The following is a 25,912-nucleotide window of genomic DNA, read 5'->3' on the forward strand; positions in this document are numbered from 1 at the left end:
TCATTAATTGGTATTTTTTATTTTGTCAAATTCAAATTCAAGCGGTCAAGGAATCGCTTTCTAAGCTCTTTTAATACCTAACTCATACCCTTACAATTAGGTACAAATTGTAACATACATGAATATATGAATTAATATGTTAATTTATAATAGTTATTGTTGTAAAACTATTCATTCCTACTTCGTTACATTGTAACGAACTGTTAAAACCGGGTGTGACGCTACGCAACTGAGTAGGAAATGTTACTTAAGTAAATCTGTGTTGAAAAGCTAGTTCCAATATGACTTATCAAAGCCACTTATTACATAAGGTAGGACCAACTCAGTTCGTAAACAACTAAGTTATAAAAGATGTTACGTAAGCGAAGCAAGGAACAATGGTCTACCTTGTTATACGACATAATTTATAATACTTGTGCACCCATAATGTACTTAGTCTTATCCCTAATGTAAGAGATAAAACGTTCTACTACAAGGGGATGAATCAGTTTGGTATGTCACATTGAGGGAGAAGCGTACTGTTAATAATGGCAACTAGTTATTTTATTGTTAGGAATGCACCTTTGCACTATTGCAATGTGCTCTATCAGGTTTACCATCACACAGTCACCTTTTCACAGGTGTATGGTATTTCCGAACTGATACGATATTGAAGCCTTCAAGAAAAGAGCTTATTCCTTCTTAAAAGGCCGGCAATGCATTTGGAATTCCCCTAGTGTTGCGGGTGCTCATGGGCAGTGATAATCTCTTATCATCGTTATCGCCGTAAGACTGTTTGTTCCCGACGCTATAAAAGGAGTCATGCATCTTCGTAATTGCCTTCCGATCGATCCCCCGTCCAATTGAAACGGGGATCTAAATTATCATGGCTTGAGCCAAGGTTCGAAACCCTAGCGGTGCCCTCAGACTAAAGTCGTATCCGTCAGGCGTGAGTTGGCCTTCAGCGGCTCCATAAATCCTTTCGCGGAGTTTGGAGTGCCATCTGCAGTCGCCCCCTATCGTCCAGTGAAGAAGCTGTAAAGGCCAGCTGCGGCCTACAGCATTAGAGTAGTACGAAAAATAAAACGTAGTTAATTCTTTGTGTATTCCCCACGATATGGCTAACTGATCCATCTTCATCCTGATTCTATCTTCCTTCCCTATTGCAAACCCAGCTTATACCATTAGCATAGGCAGGTGCAACATTTTATATAAACTATACTACATAGACGGTTCCAGTAAAAATAAACCGTTATTAAAGTATTTTAAATCCTGTTCTAAATGTTGACAGTGTTTTATTAACTAATTATCTATAATCCATATTTGATTTAATGAAATCTATATAATTACATATTTTTTCCCTTACAGAGCAATTAATATTCCATAATTAAAGGTGACAAGGACTACCTAAATCTCATATTATTATATATGTACTACATTATCAGCTTTGTAGAGAACATTTCTGTTATTGAAATTGATTTATAGTTCGCCTTTTGTCAAATTCTTTGTTACTTTTTTATGATTGTCAGGTTATTTATCACGTTTATTACTTACTATTGAATCCGATATCGGCACAGTTGCAGCCCTAATGGAAATGAATGGCTTGAATTGATGGTTTTACGATTTGTCTATCATCCGCCGTTTGGTTCATGGTATATAGAGCCAATAAAAAAGGATATAGCTCCGTTACATTGATAGAGGTATTGGCAATCAATAGATGGGGCCTGTGGCGTTTCTCCCCAATATCGATTTATTCGCAGCGTTTACCCCCCAATGAAATTACGCACAATAAATGTTATGTAAAGAAGACATTTCATCTTTTCGAGCTTAAAACTTCGTTAAATCCTAATACATCGTAATATCTGTTTTAATAACACCTTTAATAATCAATCTTAATTTCTTAAGGTTTTTTATTTAACTGGAATGACAAACAATCTGACACGTCCACCTGATGGTAAGTGGTAGCTGTCGCCTATATACATTAACAGCACTACGGACATCATGTTATCATGTCACACATAATTATGATACCTGCTACTGATGCGTTGCTATTCCAGATGATTGAGGGGAAGATGTCATGCCTCTTATCCTGTAATTTTACTACTTTATACGTTTTACCAAATTACTTGAAATGAAATAATTTATTTGCGAAATATTAGTAGAATAGACCAGATGTTATATGAAATATCATCATCAGATCATCAATATTTACCATAATAGGCATGCAAATTATATGAAATTATTTGTTTTGGTCAAATATTCTTGGACACTAAAAAATGCCAAGTGACAGCCAATTTTTCAGTTTGCGTTTAAACATTGTATGACATGTCTTCTTACAAAGCAAGCTCCTTGGCTGTTGAAATTTGTAGATGGGATTGTACGAACTGTAGGTCAGAAATTTAGTTTTAAAATTGGTATGGTGTAAATATATATATAATTTCCTGAACGTAGATGAACGTAGGTGTAATGTACTGTTTGACATTTATTATGTTGTCATTCTCACATTGTGTAATGACGCATGTGGTTACCGTTAACTTGACACAATGAGTCAAAAGTTCATCGACTTTTTGAATATGTAAAGGAAAATTTTGGAGATGCAAATTTGTATGAAAACTTCGTTTATGTCGTCACGAAAATAACTGTCTCTGAAAATAAATGTTTGATCGCGTACCTTCTGTCGTTAATCCGTTATTTCCTGTTCCCTTTGGATTTCAAACAGTAACAGGCTTCCATAATTAAATTCAACCAAAAATTTATATAATTACAAACTTTTAATTTTCGTGTATTCCAAATTAGATTATTATTCTTTTTTTAATTTGTTAAGAGCATTTACAGACATTGACCAATTTGGAATCTGCTTTACTGGGTGTAATAGAAATAATAATAATAACCCAGGATAATTTACACAGCACCAATTAGCCCCAAGCTAAGCAGAGCTTGTGTTGTGGCTACTAGACAACTGATACATATATATTTATATATAATACATTTTTTTTTGTAAATGCATACATAATATAAATAGAACCTTTCCGATCAATACAAACTTAATATTACAAACGTTTCTACCGTGTGAGGAATCTCTTGAAATAATTATTACGTATTGAAAATTGTCAGCTAATACAACGTTACGGTATATAAATGTAAATAAAAGACGAAAATATAGGCGCTCTTAATGACAATCATTGTCAAAAGTGATTTAAAATTCGAACAATGTTACTACTATTTTGAATACAGAATTCTATTCGGAGATTCAATCAAAATGGAAAGTTCCCACAGCACATCAGTTATTCTATTGCTACCTATTTATCATGAAAAAAGTTGACAGTTGTCCATGAACTTTGCGGCATTGAATTAAGATTCAAATTAGTTGAAGCGCGCCGTTAATTTTGTTACCAACTGTACCAGACTCCATCGGCGTTGTGAAATAAGTATCTTTAAGCGTTCACCGTACATCCATTCGTAATCAAAACCTAGTGGTGTTTATTTAGAATAGATGATTGCAATACAGTCTAAACCCTATGTTGTACGTACTAAATACAAAATTATTATTTTTGTTTCAGGTAAATCTTCATGCCTCTGAACTGAAGCTAATGAGTGAGTGAATACATCTGTTTATACTGTGTTTACCTTATGGTACCATGTTCAAATATAATCAACGTTATTTCGTAAATTGGCACATATCTACTTGTAAGAGGTTAGGATTGATACAACACTGTTTGGTTGTTCATAATAACCCATAAACTTCCTACCACTGGGCAACATTGTCTTCAATAATTATTTAAAATTAATAGGCACATTAAACGGCTGAATCGTCTTTAATGAAATCTGAGTTTATATTGTATTATAAGGACAGACAGCTGTCTTTTATCCTAAAACCAGACGTTGTCGCGAGTAACAATTAGTCAATAAATAAATGAACTGATGTATGTCACACGCTATTTAGGCATACCTTATCCATTCATATATTCTTTTTAGTATTTTTTTTCAGTCGTATGTTGTAATATCTTACGCTATATAGGTACAGTTTGTCCATTTTTTTTAGTATAATGTATACTGACCATATAACCAGTAATAATGTAAGTGAACAATTTTCACGAGTAACTGAGTAAATTTTTTTTCGCGCAGGGTCACGTGAGCAGTTTAGTATCTTCAATTTTGTTTCACCGAAAAAACTTGTTTAGTTTCGTTGCTTTCGTCCTAGTATATGGTTTATGACTAACGCTGTGTTTATAAAAAAGTAAATATTATGACTACCCTTAATTTTCGTTAGTAAATGTAGGTACCTACGGTAATATATAAAAACATTACGTAGTCCCCGCTTGGGAGACGAGCAGAACTTCCAAATATTTGCTCGCGTCGAGATTACCGCCGAGGCAGATGGTGTAAGTCAAATTTTGATGAAAAAATTCTTTGGCCCTTGTTTATTTTGCCCCGAGGCATGGTAATGAGTAGGGTGTCCAACTTTGGTAATTAATTTTTTGGGATATAATAGACAAAAAATCGGAATGGCCGAAATAAATGGAATTTCAGAAAAATAATTTAATTATTATTTTCACACTATTGAAATAGTATTAGTATTTCTACTTTTATTGAATAAATACTAAAAAAGAAATAAATACCGACTCATTAATAAAATACTTATTAATTAATTTAATAAATAAGCTATTCTATCGGAACGTCCAACTGCTTTTGCCATTTGAACGGGTTGTGAGTGTGGCCAGTAACGAATATGCATAAAAAATAACATATATAGAAAATCAAAACAACTGTAATACCGCCACTCTCTTTATAGGGACACGTGACTTAGGGACTAGAAAACGAGGCATCCTTATTAAATCGAGACAGTTAGTAACCCTAGTAATGAGTGTCCCTTGGAACATTGAAAAAAAAGTGGAGACGCTTGACGGCTCTAATTTTAACCACTAAAGCTACTTTAGACTGGGAACATTTGCATGTTATTGCTTTTTACTTGAATAGTTTTTAACAACTTAAAAGAACTTTCTAAAACGCAATGTATTCGCCTACTTTGAAAGAATTTTAATTTTTTCAATTCAATTGAATGACCAAGAATAAATTATTGTTTTTAAGTCTTGTATGTACTAAAACTAACATCAAAATAATACCTAAGATTTGTTTTTAAATAAGTTTTATTTAGAAACCGATCTTGCATATTTTTAACATAATAATATTGTAAAAAATAATACACGCATAATGCAACTAATAATATTTTCTACCCCTAAAAAAATTTGTATAGTGCCTACAAAATACACTAAATTAATAATTCATACAGATATAATATATACCTAAATATATGTATGCTCTTTTGTCTATAATCTTTGACGTTAGAACATTAATAACGTTCAGATTTAAACTTAAATTGTAATGTGTTCGAAATTCTAACACTTGACGACCACAGGCGACATATGGCTGAACCACCCAATATTTTCAAACCTCCTGTTCCCATAGGAAACATTGGAAAATCTTAAATTACGGTTTATTAAATAATGATAAAAGATCAGGAACAGCTGAGTAATATAATTTACTTGTTCCTTCTTAACACGTAATTAATTCTTCGTGTTCGTTACCTAATTTTTGCAAGTCGGCACCCTTAAAATGATAACGGAATTTTACGCCATTATTCATTTTTATTGGGCCAAAAAAGACGTGAGACCACCTTAATTCAAATTCTTATCAATTTAAGGTACAGCTGTATACAGAAATGCTAACCAATTTTTTTATAATTATTTATCTTAGCTTCGCCCGTATGCTTATAGTATACATTATAAGCATATGACATATTGACCTTTGAAACGGTGAATGAATTTTTAAAATCGATTACTACTTGACTACTTTTGAATGTCGTCAATATAAACATACGATATCAAAAGATTCCACGATTCCAAGATACAAAACATAAAAGAAAATGAAAAATGCTTCACAGCCAAGTATTATATAAGAACATTATTTACAAGTAAACTTTATTTTCCTGTTCAAATTTCATTTGAGTCTCCTAGTGTGGTTGCTTATAAAACACAGCCGATTGCCTCGTAAAATCCATTTTCTCACCCACCACCAACTTTAGGGATTACGAATGAATTATTAATGTGGGTATTCACATAAAACCCCTCTCGTTTTTATCCTATCACCTTTATTTTTTTTTCTTAGTGGTTCCGTTGAGACGCTCAGTCAGTGTTGCCATCTTTTTGGTTTTGCCACTAACTCTGGTAGATTGACCCCAGTTTTCACATGGAAATATAAAATACTTATTGAAATGGATTCCATAAAATGTAATACAGTGATTGTTAGAAAATTTATGTATTGTTGCAAACTGGGTAAAATAGTTTTGCGGGCATACTCAATGGTGAGGGGACATTCCACTTTTATATCATAGACAATGTCTTTAATAGGACCTATAAAGAGTTCAGTAATTCATACATATATTAAGGACATCATCTATTTTTGTACGTTTTGATAGATATCAAACGTACCAAAAGATTCAAAACTATACATAAATTATTGTATATAATTACAACTGAAAGTGTAGCTGAAGAGCCTTGATTGCTGTTAAGCTCAAATCTATTTTTAATTGCGGCCGTTACAAGCAATTAGAATTGAGTATCTATTAATAGTATAAAGCAAAACTGTTGTTTTCGACTATTTGTTTATTCTCTTACCTCTTCTAAACTAGCATGGGTTTGTGTTACGCTCTTCACTATCATATTAAGAATTTCTTCTGGAAGGTTTATTATATGCTTAATTGCATAAAAGGTACACGTGCGAAACCAAGGTAAATTGTTAGTTATAGAAACAAATGTAGTTTGCAACTCTTTTATATACTTATATATTAACACAGAGTACTCGATACCTATTGTATAATATCAGTACGTGCTTTTGTAATAACAAATACAATAGGAGCAGACTCAGACAGACCCTATAAATATTTATATGGAATTGTTTCTCACATATTTTTTGTATTATAAACATCGTCTGTTATTGCCACTAACTGATAAATTTTATAGGTACTGTCAATAATAGTTATTGTTATTCTATTGTAGACACTTAATCTACAGTAGGTATCTATTACATCAACACTTGAAATGTGTTTTGACATGTTTACAAGTTTGCTTTCTTTATATAATAGACTGCCAAATGGAACGTATTCTACACGTATATCACTCTATCCACATGTATCTTTGATGAAATTAAATTTCTCGTCAATAGCAGATGCTTTATTCTAATTTAAAAATTAGGTTGCGCCTTTTTTACCAACTGTATTATCCCTTTGAAACTTTTCGGTTAATCTGTATCTGTGAGTCATACCCAAAACCCACAGAACTGTCCCGACGAAATTATCACTTCGCGATGCTGGGATGACCCTTTATTTTCATAATGAATACTCTTCATTCGAGATGTCCCCGTGTATCGCAGAGCCATCTGTTGATTTTCTTTGTTAAACTCCTCTTTTGTTCTCGGATTACATCGAACAAGTTTGAGACTTATTACTTTCCTGATAAGGTTGATTGTTGTACATTAATGACATGTATAATGAAGGTATTGTTTAAGATAGAGGGCGCCCGTATCGTAGCACATGTGCACTACTCGTTAGAGCTTCATAAGCACTTTTGTGCCCGTATGTACGTAAAGTAGACATTGCTATTAAGTAGTTACGGTGACGAGCTGTTTTCGGCTTTATTCCGTTGTTTTAAGGTTGTTAAATAAATTTTATGACAAGGGCTTGCGAGTTAGAAATAGTCTGATAGGTAGCTGGAATTCAATGGATTATGTAAATACACTTTAGTAAAGTTTTAATTGGAACATACATTGTTTTAATAGACATTTTGGAATATATATATTGTTTGTTTGTGCATAGTTTGTATTGTACCCCTTTTATTAACGTAATAATAGTGTATTTATAGAGGGTTTTTTATATGGAAAGTAACAGTATTAGTTTCTGTAAAATTGTTACTTTATCTGTACTACTTACCTACTTGTAATTGACCGACGCTATTTCACATGATATACTCGTGTTAAATAGTAGTAGGGACTAATCTGAATAATTTTAATAGAAAATTCGTTTAAAAAATCTGTAATTACTTTATTATTAATTGTTAATTTATTCAACAAACTATCCAACAGAACAACAAAAATTTAGTTCAAAATCATTATATAAAAAGTAATCAAATAATATCGACAGAATAACAGGAAAACCCATTTTCTTCATATGTCAGGAGGCCAGCAGCTGATATTTAGTTAGAGTTAAAATGTATATTTTATTTAAACTAATGTTTATTTTAACTTACATAATGTTACTTTCTGATATAAACATAGATAATTCCATAGTAAAGTATTATATAATTTCCCAAACGTTACACGTTATTCCGTGTAGTGGCCTAGTGGCATTATAATAAACGGTAAATGTCTATCCTTAACCCTTTTAATGCTAAATCTCATGAATTTACATTGCCTGATTAATCTCAGCGAAAACACTGGAGCATCTATCCGGATAAGGCGTTTTAATTATGTTCAAATTATAAATAATGTAATTAACTATAAAGGACCTTTATAAATTTCTAATTAATTTTATCTTTAATTTATTTCTGTATAATTTTAAACTAGCTTCTACCCGCGACTTTCATGGTGACTATATAGTTATAGTAAGCGTTATTATGCTAATTAGTTATATGCTATTTCATATATATTTGTGAATATATTGTGAACGGGAAAGAAAAACCATATGTAGGTACCGAGAAATGACATATGTGACGTAATTGAACTCTATCCTCCGCATTTAGCCTCTCATTTGGGCTATAGTGCGTGTTGCAAAATGATCCACATATTGTAGACGCAATACAATTAATTAAACTATCTAGTCCTTGAGTATTAATTTTAAATACCGACTATTACGGCTGGCAACGGCAGTGAAATAGGGTAATATAAATAAAATTACTTACCAAACTTATAGATGTATTTAGTGGTAGCGTATATGACACAATGTAGAAAAACAATGTAATAAAAAATATATGTCAAAAATTGTATATAAAAAAAAAAAAAAATAATATATGGTTTAAAAAAATAGAAATATCTATAAAAAGAGGTCTGTCGCCAACATGGCACGCCCCGGTGCAGAGCACCAATCTACAGTGGCGACTGTGCGCAGTTTTCTTGGGTGCCCTGCTCTAGGAGTAAGGGCAACACTTTGCGCACTGGTCTTTTCAAGATCCCCATGCTTCCCCGGATCTCCACCACCCTGACCACTCCGTCAGGACCGGTGAATATCTTAGAAATACGGCCTTTGGGCCAGGTTCCTCGCGGAAGATTTGGATCCGCCACCAGAACTGGATCTCCCACTTTGAATTTGGCTTGCGTCGATCCGGCCTTTCGTGGAATCAACGTGGGTAGGTATTCATGAAGCCATCTGGCCCAAAACAGCTCCGCTAACCGCAGTACCTTCCTGTGGTCTAAGCGACGGCAAAGATCTGCATCGGTGCGGGGACGGACCAACTCGGTTGATGGTGTGCCCAATAAAAAATGGAAGGGTGTGAGGGCCTGTAGTGTCTCCGGCTCTACTGGTACGTGTGTCAGCGGGCGAGAATTGACTACTGCCTCCGCTTCCAGAAGTAGGGTACTCAACACTTCCTCTCTTGGAGCTTGTTCTTTCAGGGTTACGGAAAGTGCAAACTTTATTGATCGCACTAAGCGTTCCCACGCACCTCCCATTGATGGTGCCGCTGGACAAATGAAGACCCACTCTATTTTATGGTTGGCTGCGAAGTCGAAAACGTCTGTGAGTTGGTTGGCTGCGCCGACAAAAGCCGTGCCGTTATCTGAGATGATTCTCGCTGGACATCCTCTACGAGCAATAAATCTTCTTAGGGCCATGATAGCAGCATCTGCGGAAAGGCTTCCTACGATCTCCAAATGAACGGCTCTGATGGTAAGGCATGTGAATAGAGCTACCCAGCGTTTTTCTCGTCTGCGCCCAACGGCAACTTCAACTGGACCGAAGTAATCAAGACCGCAGAAGGAAAACGCGCGCTGATGATGGGATAACCTATCTTCAGGAAGATCACCAAATTGAGGCGTAGATGGGAGAAGCTTCCTAATCCTACAGAAACTGCATTGTTTGGCAACAGACCTGACACTTGGGCGTAAAGCTATTATATAAAATTTGCCGCGCAGGAAGTTAACGACGGTCTCGATATTACCATGACCAAATTTCCGATGATAGTGATCGAGAAGGAGTTTTACAATTGGATGTCGACCGTCTAAAACAATAGGGTTAATGTCCTGCGCGGGAGCATCTAATACAGCACGAATTCTTCCATTTAAACGGATTAAACCGTCTTCTCCCAACATCAACACAAGACCTCTAAGCCTCCCTTGATTAGTTGGGGGAAGACCCGCGGTAAGACTCAAGAATTCGTGTTTAAATGATTCCAATTGAGTGTATAAAAATAGGTGCCTCTCGGCCTCCAAGATTTCTGCGGCCGAAAGAGGTTTCAAAACTTTGAAAGAGACCTTGGAGGCAGCACTCTTTTTCTTAATTTTGAATTTGGAGGTTTTTTCAAAAGCGACCGAAATATTTTAGCACAATGATGTGCACGAGCGGTTGCTCTAACCAACCGAACCCAACGACCGAAATGATCGTGATTCGCTACGATCGGAGATGGCATTTCCGGATGTTCGGTTAGCAAAAATATTAACGCGTGTTCGGGTTTTAGTTCCTCAATTACTAGTGGAGCAATGACCGCAGGCTCGCGAGGCCATTCGTCTGGTGGAGACAAAAGAAAATCTGGGCCAGTATACCATCGAGAGGAAGAGGAAAGAGAGTATAGACCGCGTGTAGCATCATCTGCTACATTTAAGGCCGATGGAACATAACGCCAATTGGCAACGTTTGTAGTCTCTAATATTTCTCCTACACGGTGAGCAACAAACGGCTTAAACGTGCGGGCATCGCTACGCAACCACTTTAAAACCGTTAGGGAATCCGTCCAGAAGAAACTTTTTCTTTCGGGGGTGGTATACTCTGAAGTAAACTCTGGATAATGCTAATTTATAACTGTTTGGAATTGAGATGATATCAGGTGGCCAGAGCAAATCAGTCTCAAACTTACTTGAAGGAAGACGTTGGGTGGTTTCATTTAAAATAGCCAAAGCCCGCTCATCGTTTACGCTGTGGAAGTTCTTTTTTGTAATGCCAATCGAATCGAGATGATAATGTTCTTTTATTAAAGATTCTAAATCGGAAACCGAGCTATGATAGATAAACTCCGCGGATTTACCCGGAAGCCTACCGAACATTGTCCATCCTAGAACGGTTTGGACAGCCACAGGTTGGTTACGAGAACCGCGTCGAATGCCATGCGGTAATGACAAATGCCAATTGTCAATACCAATTATTAAGAGAGGCTTGGCTTTCTCGTAAGACAGTTCTTTTACCAAATCTTGAAGATGAGAGAACTTTGCAACATCTACAGTACGAATTGTTTGGCATGCTACATCCAAATTAGGTATTGAGCGAACTCGTTCTAAATTAAAGGTTTCGACAGAGTGCTTGCCTTTGATGTTAATATCAATGTAGGTTACTACAGAATCTTTCGCCAAGCCGCCCACACAATTAACTTGAATAGTGTCTTTCGGCCCTTGTGCACCTATTGTGTCGGCTACTATTTGGTCAATCAGAGTAACTGTAGACCCGTCATCCAATAAAGCATAAATATCCATCTCACCCTTTGGTCCAGTTACAGTTACCGGCAGCACTTTAAGAAGTGAGCGCGAAGGAGAAGGCGTCTCGCATGGTATCGCACTGCTGCCGTGAGCGTGGGCCACAATTACTGGTGCGACTTCACTCTCCGAACTTACTTCACGTTCGCCAGTTGTTGTTGAACTGTAATGAACAGAATTTGTTAACTGTTTGTGAAGTAACTCATGATGGTAATATCCACTTTTGCAATTTATTACCCTACAGTTACCTTTGCAAGTCCTATAATAATGTTTGCCCCGCTTGAGACATCTTTGACAAACTTTATTATTTTTAACCCAATCCCATCTTTCATTAACAGAAATATTTTTAAATAAATCACAATTTGAGACCTCATGACCATTCTTTTTACAGTATAAACAATAAGCAATAGAGGGAGAATTTGAGGGCCTATTGTTATTAACTGCGGCCGTAGATGGAGTAACTTTGCCTTTTGACAACTTACGAGCTATGGAGTTTGAGGCGGTGGCATAACATATATCACTCGGACTTTCGTCTGAGCTGACATTAGTCGTGACATGCGTGCGAGCCTTTTCTATGGGCTTAGGGCGCGAAATGTCATCGACAATGCCAAACCTCAAATGAACTCGAGACTGATGTGTGAGAAAGGCGGAAAGTAATTCTAATTTATATTGGAACCCGGTATCGGCATTTATGAATGCATAATCAACCCATTTCTCACGTATCAGTGGAGTTAATTTAAGTAGCACACTATGCAACAACTCTGGAGAGGCGAGGTACTCCACAGAACCCAACATCTTTATGGTGTGGACACAGTTGCGTACCACACAAGCTAACTGGTGGAGTTCCTTGCCACCGTCAGATGCCGACAGCTTGGACATGGCCTTAACTTCTGATACTAAGTGACGGATCAGAAGGTCAGGTTGACCAAACTGCTCCTGCAGAGCCTCCATGATTTCCTCTGGGTCTTGCGACAAGGCCAGGAGGGAAATGACAGCATCACGGGCGGCTCCTCGGAGTGCATTATTTAATCGACCTATATTTTCCGTCGCCGAAAACATATTTTTGGAATTTAGATATGAACTTCTAAATGTTAACCAATGAGTGGGTGACGTGCCGGAAAATATAGGCAAGCTAACTACCGTACCTGGGTTAATTTTTCCACTGCTACGACGGGCGAGGTCACTTATGACTTCAGCCAACTTCAGGAAGTCACTGGGTTGGTTTTGTAAAGTGGTAGGTACATGTGAGCGGTCATTTTTATTTTGGTTACAAATAAATTCGTTTTGTGTACCTAACGTGTGTGTCTGTGTACAAGGATTATGAACGTGAGAGGGCGGCTTAGATTGAAACGCGCCAGCTTCATTTGTAGCTCCCAGTGTCGCAGTAATGCCTGGCTGAGGCACACCGTAGCTGTAGTTTTGGGTGGAGGTTACGCCGTGGGCACTTGATGCTGCCACTGCGTACGGTGCGGGCGCAGAAGGAAGCGCGTGCTCGCGCGTCGCAAATAATATATTTGCAACGCCTGGCGAGGCAGCGCGCTTGCGGCCGCATCGTAATGATGCTTCCGGTACTTCCAATGACGGTTGGACAGATGCGATGTGGGGCGCGTGCTCGCGCGCCGCGGCACCGGCACTGATGCCAGTGACACAGACGCCAGGCGAGACCACACGCTCGCAGTCTGTGGCCAGCATTGGGCAGGAAACACCAGGCACTTGTGGCGCAGGTGTGTGCTGGGACGGCATAATCTGTCTCTCAGACAAAGATGCGTTAGTATGAGATACCCAATTTTCTACTCTAGAGCTTCTAAACGACTGTGAGTGCAAGCTGGCAGCTTCATCAATAGCCGCTAATTCAGCCTCTAATTCTAAGTTAGCTACCATACGGTCCCGATCGGCGGCGGCTCGCTCGCGCTCGGCGGCAGCGCACTCCCGCTCTGCGGCGGCACGCTCTCGCTCAGCGGCGGCGCGGTCTCGGTCGGCCTCAAGTTCGGCTAAGCGACGTGCATGTAGTGCTTTTGCCGCAAGACGTTGAGCTCGGAGTGAGGTCGATGAGTGATGGGAGCCGCGATGTGAACCGTGGGGATTAATAACACGTGAAGCGCTAGCGGATACCTCTGAAGGAGGGATATCTAGATCCGTTGGGGCGCTTTGTGCCGCTGCCATACCTCTTGTCAACACCATTTGTTGAAATATTCGGAAATAAATTATATAAATTTTTGTTGTATATAAAATATTTAATATTAGCTGGTAATTACACCGGTAGAAGGACCAATATTACGGCTGGCAACGGCAGTGAAATAGGGTAATATAAATAAAATTACTTACCAAAATTATAGATGTATTTAGTGGTAGCGTATATGACACAATGTAGAAAAACAATGTAATAAAAAATATATGTCAAAAATTGTATATAAAAAATATATGGTTTAAAAATAGAAATATCTATAAAAAGAGGTCTGTCGCCAACACCGACAAAACTATAGATACTTTTTTGCGCTATTTATATTCTAATTTCTTATTCATACATTTTTATAGTGGAGGTATACTATATCATTCGGTCAGCATATGAAAACAACAAAAAAAGCTCTTTTCACCCATTACTAATTGCGCTTTGCGAATGGCACGTAAGCTATGCACAGAAATATTCCTAACATTTCCCAGTAGCGATTCGCACGTGACTGACCAATAATGGTTGATCCCTCTCTCACACAATGGCACTACTTGAATAGGATAACGCCATTGGTTTCCAAAGTTCAAAATGAAATAGTCGACGGTTGCCACCAAAATGGCGCTGACCTCACGCGACGCATTCTTTATTTGAATTAGAATTTCAAAAGAGCGATTTTTCACTAATTCATAAACCAGTGAGATAAGGTTAAGGGGTAACGTAGCTTTTTGTTATGAATATATGTGATATTCTAAATTCAAATACGAATAGTTATAAATAATTAATTTGTTTTTGTCTATGACCACAGAGAATTTGCATTATATACGCACGGAGTACAAACTCATATCCTTTTGAGGCAGTCAGGGTTAATTACACTATGGTTTTTGCGTGAAAGAGTAACAAATATCCATCGGTCCTTATACTCTTATAATATAGTATTAATAAAGACTTCTAGAACAGCCGTATGTTTACTTTAAAATTAATTAAATTTTGCTGATAGCAGTCTTCACAGAGAGTCATATATTTTAACTGTTACAGACCGAACAGGGACTACGCACGTAATATAGGAATGTAGATAAAGGCGTCGGTTGCCTTAAAAGGTACTTTAAACGCAAACTTTCGTGTTTAAAACGTAATTTGTTTCACTTCCTCTATAGATATGAGTCATACAGTGCCGCGGAAAAGATCTTGACAGTTTTCAAAGTGGACATATTTTTATGTAATTAGAATAGCAAACGAACTGACGGTCCATCTGATGGATAGTGGCAACCGTCATCTATATACTTGAACAGAACTATGGACGTCAGACTAACAGCGTTGTCATGCAGTCATCTTACACCTCATGATTTTCAGTTCTGACTTCATATTTGCACGGAATTTACTCCCATATCGAATATAAAGCAAAATGGACAATAAACTAAGGGGATTTGTAAGCGATTTTTTGTTCTCTGTAAAGATTATATGCCCTATCTATCCACTAAAATAGGCGAACCTTCGCTTAAATTTACTAGTGTCTATATCTCCCAAATTTATCCTTTTTACAGCCTAATTTAGGTTCTGCAGCCTAATATCGCGCAAAAATTGACAATCAAAGTCCAATTAATTACAATTGTTTATATACAATCTTTGATCATTAATGAAACGAGTAACAGCTAATGCACCTTATGCAATTAGTAACAAAAGCTGAAGAAATTACCCGTAAAATCGCTGCAGTTAACTAAGATTTATACAATCACGTAAAAAGAAGGGTCCTTTTTATTTCACTTGATACAGCTGTTAAACTAATTAGTAATAATAGATATGTTTAAATGGCCACATAGAGAGCCGTTGGTAATGTTACTAACATTTAGATAAAGACTACACAAGAAGACATATCGGATTTACCAGTGTTGTATTCTAATTGTTTATGAGAAAGTATCGTCTGGACATAGGTGGCATAAATATGAGAGCGGTACACAAATACCCCAAACCAGGGCCGCAAGTCTTGGGAACTGATCGGAATTTCATCTTTGCCGCGTGATGGACCCGGCTCCCGCATGGTCGATCCTTGGAATGCTAAAAAGAAGTATGTAGAAGGAATATATAACACCGTAAATGCTATGAAGTTGAATATCACATTGCTATTATATGTAGATTCGTTTTTGCATGTGACGCATCAACATTAATACTAGGTTATACAGTCGCCTATGCTATGATGTCTTTATCGTTATCTTATAAATTCTTATTTGAATCCAATTTCGGCACCTGAAACATAATAAAAATTATATTTATGCAAATCAAGTTAATTTAAGCACTTTCAAATATCAATAAAATAATCCTTTGTGTTTGTTGCGTATTACAATGGTGCAATTACGGTGTTAGTAATTTATAAATCTATATATATACTTAGTTAATAATTTGTAAATATACTTTTTTAATTTGAGCGACTTCGTGTTTTTAACCGGGATTTCTTCTGATTTTTTAGAGATAAAAAAAGACTATCTTAGAGGCTTATCTTATGAAATATCATTGAGATCTGTTCAGCTGTTTAGTCTTCAAAAGGTAATAAATAGACAGACCGATTTCGGACTTATAAATTTCGAATTCTTAATATTAGTATGGATTAAATGAATTTGTCCGTTAAACGTCTTCAATTGATTTTTTTTACAAAAAGACCCATTTTGCTTTCATGAAGTTAATTTGTGCAAAGAAAAAAATAAAAGCAAGCCTGTTTCTGAGGCCGACAGTACATAAAAACAGTCGTAGAACATTACAAGTGGAGATCTTAACAGCTGTCAGTTATCTGGCACAAGTGCGACCCGCATGTGTGTACCCTTATCACCAGTTACGCCATTCAATGGACACTATTGTGTGCACTCGCCTTTGAAGGTTCGAGTGAGACGTTGGTAGTTTCATACGGATGGCTGTTCTTTATTATACTTTTTATAATTAATCCTTTAAAACTTAATCGCATTGATGATAGAGTAGATGGAAATGTTACTTTTTTTATTCCAAATTAAATTAAATTATGTTATTCAATTTCTGTTGTACATCCAATGCCTTGAGTTTATGAGCCCTTTTGCTAGTGAACGCTATTTTTGAACACGATATCTATTGTTTTAGGAAATATATTGCAGGATCCTTAATTTTTAGTCTTGTACTTACATTGTAAAAATAATTAACTAACTAAAAATATTAACTTCTGCAGTACTTTTACCAATTAATTCAGCTCCTGTTTTAATTTTGCGCATTCGATATTGGCTTATTGGGATTTTATTTGACGATCTTACTCTCAGATTAGTCGCTTACTAATATAATCTATTGGAGGTGAGAAGTGAACTAAGCTGAATAGAACTAAATCTACTTGACAAGTTTAATTTTTGTCATTGTTTCTTTTCCTCATAAAAAAAAATGTATTCTATTTTTATTAACTTATGTAAGCAACACGGCAATCTATGATTCAAAGGTTAGAGTATCGAATCCCCTGATAGATCAAGCTTCAGTCCAATTTTCAATGAAACTGTCTATTTTAATACATAGACTGTTCTATCCTGTATTGGGGTACACGTTGATTGCTGTTTTTAATCCCCTTTCCAATTCTAACATATGTGGCAGATATAAAGTTCAATTGGAACTACACATCGTCGTTTCCGTTTTTAATCAACTATCCAGACCTACTCTTGATATGTCCGAATATTTGGTACCTACTGCATTAGACAGTAATTTGATGTTAATGACAACGAAATAACTGTTCAAAATGAATCAATTCTAATGTTTCAGAGATTGTGCTAAAAAGTGTATATCGACTGTGATATTACTATTATATATTGGTATTAACGTGGTTTAACATGAGACTCCGAAACTTTATAACTACTTTCAGAGTAGCATTATGTTTATTTTTATAGCTATGTACCGAAATTTAATAAACTTACTATATTTTTATCTTTCGTGACAATTGTTTTGACTTTGTCCTTAAGTCTTAGTGAGCACGGTGCAAACATAGCCAGTTAATTACATTACCGTACATAAATTTAAAAGTATCACATTAATATTAAATATTAGTGCAAATATTAAATATTAGTGGCTCTTAAAAGTATTTGCTCTAATTCAAAATCTAGATCGAATTGTATTTAAAAATCACACCCAATACTCACATGATGGTAATAATAGAACATAGCGGGAAACATACACATCATAATTGCTTTATCCATATCCAATTATTTGGTATTGGCATAATGGTTTATTCTTAATTTATTCTTAAGTTTAAGATAAAACATTGTGCTTATATCTGTCATACTTGTCATACCTGACCTTCCCATCCTTTTATACATAAACAATACATCCATCAGATATAAAAACAATCCATCTATGTTAAATGACCCACCATCATGTTACATAGAAACCTTCACGATTGTATCGCCCTTACATCTTGTATAAGTCTCCCTAAAAATTGAGCGCGAAACAAACATTTCAGATGAGGGTCTTATGTAAATATACATTTTGTAGTTGAACAGGACATAATTTTCGGTCATGTTACTCGTTATATTACAATTTGTACTGTTTATTTAGGCCCAATATTATTGCTGTATTATTGGTCGATGTCCTGATACGATCCTGAATATTTGCTTGCACGATTGTTGCCAATTTACTTTTTATATATTATAGATTTTATTACTTTTTATAATAGGACATTTTCACATATAAACAAATGCTATGAACAACTGAATGCCAGTTTAATTCCTAACAACGATCGTTATATACATATACTTGTTATACACTGCAGCTTCTCCTATTGGAATAGGCTGAAATTACGCTACAGAAAGAACTACGGAATTCTTCTACATTCAGTCTATTCTTAGAAGCTCGTCAGGTTAAAAACTATCTTGTGCTATACTTTTATATTATCGGTCCATCGTAGTAGACTCCAAACGAACAATTAAAAACTACTTAATTTTTCGAAACTGAGAAGTATGCTATAATAGGCAAGTGTAATTGTTTAACTATAATCAGTGTTTTAGTAACCAAGCTTGCATTAGCTGGATAAATGAAAATACTACATCAAGCAAATTAAATTGAAATAATATTAATTCATAACGCTAACTATTTTTAAAATACCATTTTCAATCGTAGGAGTGAATTCCTTTGCGCGCCCTTATCTCGTCCTTCGCTTACATAATTACCCCTCGAGATCAAAGCCGAAACTTTTCCTTTAAACTAACAAGACAACCGCCATCTTTGTAAAGGGCCAATTATATTCATAGATGGATGATCACGAACATCTCACGACATATTTAAAACTTCCTAACTTTCGCTAATGACAGGGACTTTGAGTATAATCAAATTCTTACAAGCATGTTTAGGATTAAAGGATTGGTCTAGCTAAATTGCCCCCTTTCATCCTGTTGTCAAACACTTTAGCTGGATTGAATCTTGTTATGATTGATGTTTATGTGGCTTATTTACCCCTTAAGGACCTTTTTCAAAAAGGGCAAATGGCCGCTTTGCTTCAGAAACCGGGTTACTTCAGCTGACTAGTGGTAGATTACCGTAGTTAGTTTATGCCGATATTTCCTCACTAAACTCGTCTTTAAACCATTATGGCTTAAATTTGACCAGCGAACCTGTCTAGAGGTGACTGGAGTAACATTAGATCTTGAAGATGTCGAAGGATTTTGGTGATTGTTCAACATGAAATAGAGATTCAGTTTTTGATAAGATTGATGGTTTTTAAGCTAATTACAGACATTTACATCATCACATACTCGTATATATACTCATCATACTGAGCACACTGTAGTCGAATGCTGGACATAGGCCTCTCCCAAGGCAAGCCACAGGGCACGATCTTCATCCCTTCTCTTTCTGTATATACGCTATCTGATTCAATTTCGATATGTTCCATTTTACGTCTAACCCTTGTCGGAAAGACAAACGAATATAATATTAAAAAACATTGTCCTCATATGGTGGTTATCTATAATGGTATCTAATTTGTTAATAGTATTACTAAGTTCTGTACATTTTATAATACATTAAAAGCGGCGTAAAACAAAATGCCCGTATAATTACGTAATTCTACCTGAAATAAACTATTAGTTTTGTACGTAAAATAAACTATTTTGTGCTAACCAATCAGACTAATTTACGGTTATTTGGTCTGAGTATTGTTCCGGAATGAAATTAGTATACGGACTAGCGGATTTTTCCTTTATTGCTGGGTAATGTGTGAATTATTTTGAGAATGTATTGCGATTAACTTATAGATTTTTATTTGTTGTAGTTTATTTCTACTGACTAAAAATCTGATTCTATCTGGCATCATGGACAATGCCAAATATACTGTAATGTTGGTGTTAGCCCTCATGCGCTTCCATTCCTGAGGAATAGGATTTTAATCCTCCATGCTTTAAACCTGCTTTAAACAGTCTGTGGAATGTATAGAAGAGATTCGTTGAAAGAGTTGTGGATATTGAAAATGTTTTAACAAAATTAAACAGATCTTATCAAATCTAGAACAATAGCCATCGCTGTTCAGAAATCTACAGGATCTTCATAACGGATTCCGTTGATTCGCGTAATTGATACCGTCTGGTAATTCCTTTTTGATTTAGAACTTTACAAGTTTGAAGATTTAATGAATGTCAGAGTTGTTCCACTTTTGTCATTAATTTGCCTTTTAAAGTCATATTAAACGATTATTTAAATGTGGCTATAAAGCCTATTTTCAGAATCTTTACTAAAATATAACATAGTTAACGCAGTTACTTTATTACATGTTTTAATTTCTTGGTTTCTAAAAGGATTCATCGTAATTATAGAAAACCCAATAATTGAGTGTTATATTTTTAAGCTATTGATATTTATGATTATATAATTAACCGAAATGTTAACTATAAAAGAAATCACACTAAAAGGATTACCAATGAAACCGCACTAAAAGATTTTGACATACTTTTTAGTCTGTCTTTGCTTATTAATTGTAATACTTTTCTGTAAAGCATAGTTTAACATTTTTTATAGCGGCAGATGTTGAAAGTTACAGAATTTATAATAATTCTCAATTAATTTCCGTAAATTAAAGACCTTTTGTAAAAGGATATATTTTAATTTATGTATTTAATTAAATAGTCATGTGGCAGCAATTTTAAAATTAATTAGCCGCTTTTATATCCGGGACGGTATACAAAATTTACTCGGTTGGCTCCCTGGCTGCGTGGCTAATTAAATGAGTCATTCGGTTTCAAATAAAGCTTCAATGGGTTTTATTGTTTTCTGCATGTCTAATTCTATATTAATGTTAGTTCTTTGTTTATCTTTCATTACATTGATGTCATATTTATCATCATCGTTCCAAATATTTAGAGAATACCTACTGCCATATAAATACATTTTCCGTGCATTTTTGTTCTATCTTCTTGGCTGCTACCCTTATTGTATTTCACTACATATATTTTTATAATAAGTTTCCTCTAATTTCCTTATCTGCTATTAGTTATTCCAGTTACGGAGCATTTCAATTCAGGCCTTGTAGCAATACAAATCACTGTTTTCATATCATAATTTTTGATGTTTTAGTAATATTATTATTCTATTTAAATTATTTTTATACTTACCTTACTACTGATTTTGAAAAAAATACAGTTTAAGTAATTGAAAGTCCCGTTGTCTATTAGGATACAATTAAATTATTTATGTATATGCATATTATAAAGTACTTATTCGGTATAATCGCTAATTTTACAAGGCGCAGATCCGGCCGCATATGGAATACTGTTCTCATCTCTGGGCGAGAGCACCACAATACCAGCTACTTCCATTTGACCGCATTCAGAACCGAGCAGCCAGAATCATTGGTAATCAACGTCTATGTGACAGACTCGACCCATTGGCTTTGCGGCGAGATATTGCATCTCTGTGCATTTTCTACCGCATATATCACGGGGAGTGTTCTGAGGAATTGTTCGGATTAATACCAGCTGCTGAGTGTCACCGTCGTACCACCCGCCAGAAACTGAAATACCATCCTGATCATCTGGATGAATGGCGGTCTTCCACAGTACGGTTTTCTAGAAACTTTTTGCCTCGCACAACCACATTGTGGAATCACCTTCCAGCAATGGTATTTCCGAACCGATACGATATTGAAACCTTCAAGAAAAGAGCTTATTCCTTTTTAAAAGGCCGACAACGTACTTGCAATTCCCCTGGTGTTGCGGGTGCTCATGGGCGGCGGTAATCACTTACCATCAGGTGAGCCGCATGCTCGTTTGTCCCCTGTGTTATAAAAAAAAAAAAGTATTATTTAAAAGTATTTTTAATTTTAATTAATTCTACTATTTTGTACATTATATTTGTATAGAAATAAAACGTACATTAAATAATATATTTTTACCCTGTTTAAGATGTAATCGGCACCCCAGATGCAAGAATAATATTTTTTCCCCTTATTTGAATATATGTAATATTTTTCATATTTTTACCGACTTAGGTTTATCCAATCCGCACAAGCCAAGCTGCGGGCGCTGGTAATAATTATTCAAAATAAATGGGGGTGCCTCCTGCCTTGCCCCGGCCTATAACAGAACAGCGTCTTAAGGCGTGATTAATGCACGGGCATTAAAATATAAATTAACAAACTGCATTTACCTTAAAATTTACATAATGCTATGCTGCCTTTGTTTAAGTAAGACATTGAGGTATTATATACGAACACACTAGAGATACTGATATCACGGTGATCATATAGGTAAATATGTAATTATATAGGTAAATCCTAATTAACCTGTCCTAATCGTCGATAAAGAAATCATCAAGATAAACCACATTAACCTAAACGAGTTCCTATATCCATTTTCAGACTCATTTAATAAAATTACCTATATTTATTGATGACGTTACATTTACATCTATCTTATACAAAATTTCAATACAATCTAATACCAGCAGGTGCTTGAAAAATGTATTATTATAAGTAAAACGGAATTGAAAGACAGGCATATAAATTAATTAAATAAAAATTTACATAAATACACGTCAATAAATAAAATGCTCATCTTTTACTCTGGTATGCAGTTTATTGTCTTCTCAGTGCCGTACATTACACATCAATATAATAATAATAAATAACCTGGACATGGCTGTGGCGCTGTGCATTAGCACAGCGCCATCTAGTTCCACTGTAAGCAAAGCTTGTATTATGTGTATTATATATATTGTGTATAAACACATATTTATTATGAACACATAGAACACACTTCACACATACACCCAAACCGATAATGGTGTGCTCAACCGCTAGACCAGCAAGGCTTCAATAAAATTCAATTCAATTTCAAATATTATTAATACAAAAGTGAGTTTAGTTATTTAGTTCGCTGAAATGAAGTTTTGCATATGACTTTTAGATGAAGAAAAGACTCATTTATCCTGATCAAGGTTTGAAGCTAGTTGTTAATAAGGTACATTTGTACGCGGCGCGAATATCCGAGTACAGTTTGCCCCCAGTCCCCGACAATCTCAATTCATTAGCTACCCCCGTAACAAGTTGGAGGGAGTTACACAGTAGCACTATGTGTTGTCTATATGAGTTAGTCCGAGGCTTTCCTGCTTTGTAACTTGGCACAAATGAGTGTGAGGAAAGCTTTAGGTCAGCTTCTGTGTTGCTCCGGCATTTACAGTTCAGGATTGCTGTGCTTTTGAAGTATATATATTTGAAGTATATATAATGGATAATTAGAGTGCTATTACTTCGACTATAGTGTGTCGCGATTTACTCTATTTGACAAAGAAGTAATATGGACTTTTTCACTTTGAAGTATGCAAGTTCGTATAAATGAAAATATCGTAATACTTTTTAATATCTAAATTAAATTCCAATGGACTGTATTTTTAACTAATATTTGATACTTTTATTTCTAATAATACTTAATATTTTGAGTAGTATACTTATAAAGTCACTCTGGTAATTGATGCGTCACGAACAAAGTCGCGGTTCCAATATGTAGTGTCAAATACAATTATTTTATTATCATGACTCATGTTCCAAGCTGAACTAATAAATGATTTCACTATTGCATATTAAATTGCACCCTGTAATATAATATTATATGTGTACCAAACCTTACATTGAAATTCATTTTGTAATATGACTGTGTTGGTTTTAAATGTAATGGTTATTTGTCCCCGTTCACATTACAATCCTGGCGCAGTTAATTAGGGTCGAGATGTTCGTAATACAGACGAGGCAATGTAATGACACGGGGGTCAGACATCGAGGACAAATAAACTCGGACCCATGTCAGTGTGTGTGACAATTTGTGCGCACAAATATTCTCAAATTGGTACGTGATGAGTTTATATTACCACCTTCAGATCATGATATGTTATATATAGGGTTGACATCTGTCGTGATTGTATGAGTATTTCGAACTGAATTGTAGTTTTCCTAGAAGGAGAATGTACAAAGTCTCCATGAGATTTTAATCTCACCGAATTCTGCCAATCCTGTAGCTTCATTTACAAATTGTTGATGTACCACATAAATTAAAAGGTACCCAGACGTAACAAAGTACTCCTCAAATATTGCAACACGTGAATGGAACTTCAAATTATTAAAAAAGTTGTATAAAATAAAGCCATCGCTCACTTTAGAGAGATTTAGATGAATTTAAATGTAAATTGGTCGTTTATAAATTCTGTTATATATATGCCTTCGTGAAAAAAGTCTTAAACTAAGTTGTATCTACAAACTGAAAGCCGTCTCAAATGTTACAATCTTACTACTATAAACTTGAAAGTTTGTTAGTATGGATGGATGTTTGCTGCTATTTCACGCAAAAACTACTGAACGGATTTTAACGAAACTTCACTGTAATATAGCTTATACATTAGAATAACACAGGCTGTTATTTAAAGAGATATTATGTGAATTGGGACAAACATAGAAATATATCAAGTAAGTGTAATGCAGACGAGTTGCGCGGGCCAGCTAGTACTACATATAACCCGAGCCATTAAATCCCCTTCTAAGATATCAATATTGGTTTACGATATTCCCCATCAGGTGTCTAGAGGATAGTTTCGTCTTACTGATTTTTACGACGCCTAACATCGCTGTGGCCGCTGCAAATAATAGGAAACCTTATCATTACCATTATATAACTTCTTATATTTATGTTTGTGAGAACATTAAATTATTTTAAAGACCAATATCATCCTGAGATGATTGTGTAATAAAAGTTAGATTATTATTATATCACTGTTATAGCAAAGTAGAGATAATTAGAAAATTAGAAAAAAATATCTTTCTAATATTACTTTTAGAAAGATAATTTTTACAGGTTATGCTTTTTTAATTTAATATATATGTATCTATCTATATCAGTGTCTAGGTAACCTATGAACACGAACCTAGGTAACCTATGACAGAGACATGTCCTCTGTCATGACAATTATTACACTAAAGGAGAGCTATATTTAGTGTAATAATTGTGAATGTTTTAAAATGAAATGTTCAGAATTCACTGGATGTTGTCACTTAATTATGCTTAAGCGGTTAAACAAATGTTAATGAAATTTGGCACACAGACAAGTCTTGACCCTATTAACACTAAAGGACTATTACAAATATGTATATAATTCCGTCGGGTTCGATTCCTCACACGGTACACACATTTGTATTCATATCAAATTAGTTATAGGCAACACGGGCTAAGACAGGGCGGTCTACTTATATATGAATAAAATGTAAATATACGTACTTGAATCTCGATACGATTTAATATAGTAATCTATTACAATGAAATCGAAACCAATGATACAGCATTGAGAACAGAACAAAAAATGTTTACACACAATCTAAATATGCTTTTACTGATAAATTACGGGATGCCCCAAATTTCTGTTTGACTGGATAACAAAATGTATTGATGCGAGGCGATGTTTCAGTATTGTTTGGAAATTTCAATCAACTCTCAAAAGTTTCTTCAAATCAAGTTTGAACAGATCAAAGACTGAGTGTCTTCGAATTGCTTTGTTTTGTTAAGTGATTATCAGACCATA

The 25,912-nt window shown here is 35.2% G+C and overlaps 1 protein-coding gene across 6 annotated transcripts in view; it reads left to right on the plus strand.

Moving 5' to 3' along the window:
- The window catches only part of LOC131842237 (brain tumor protein), a 459,207-nt gene that overhangs the window by 352,449 nt on the left and 80,846 nt on the right, over window positions 1–25,912 (plus strand). Inside the window, exon 3 of one of the 6 annotated variants that reach the window (XM_059190779.1) lies at window positions 3,540–3,573. The exons of the other annotated variants lie outside the window; for them this stretch is intronic. The gene's annotated coding sequence lies outside the window, so the exon portion shown is untranslated. The remainder of the gene's footprint in view (window positions 1–3,539; window positions 3,574–25,912) is intronic. 6 annotated transcript variants of the gene reach the window in all.

This window comes from Achroia grisella, unplaced genomic scaffold, assembly GCF_030625045.1.
Source record: "Achroia grisella isolate CSIRO2021 unplaced genomic scaffold, CSIRO_AGI_Agris_v1 utg215, whole genome shotgun sequence".
NCBI lineage: Eukaryota > Metazoa > Arthropoda > Insecta > Lepidoptera > Pyralidae > Achroia > Achroia grisella.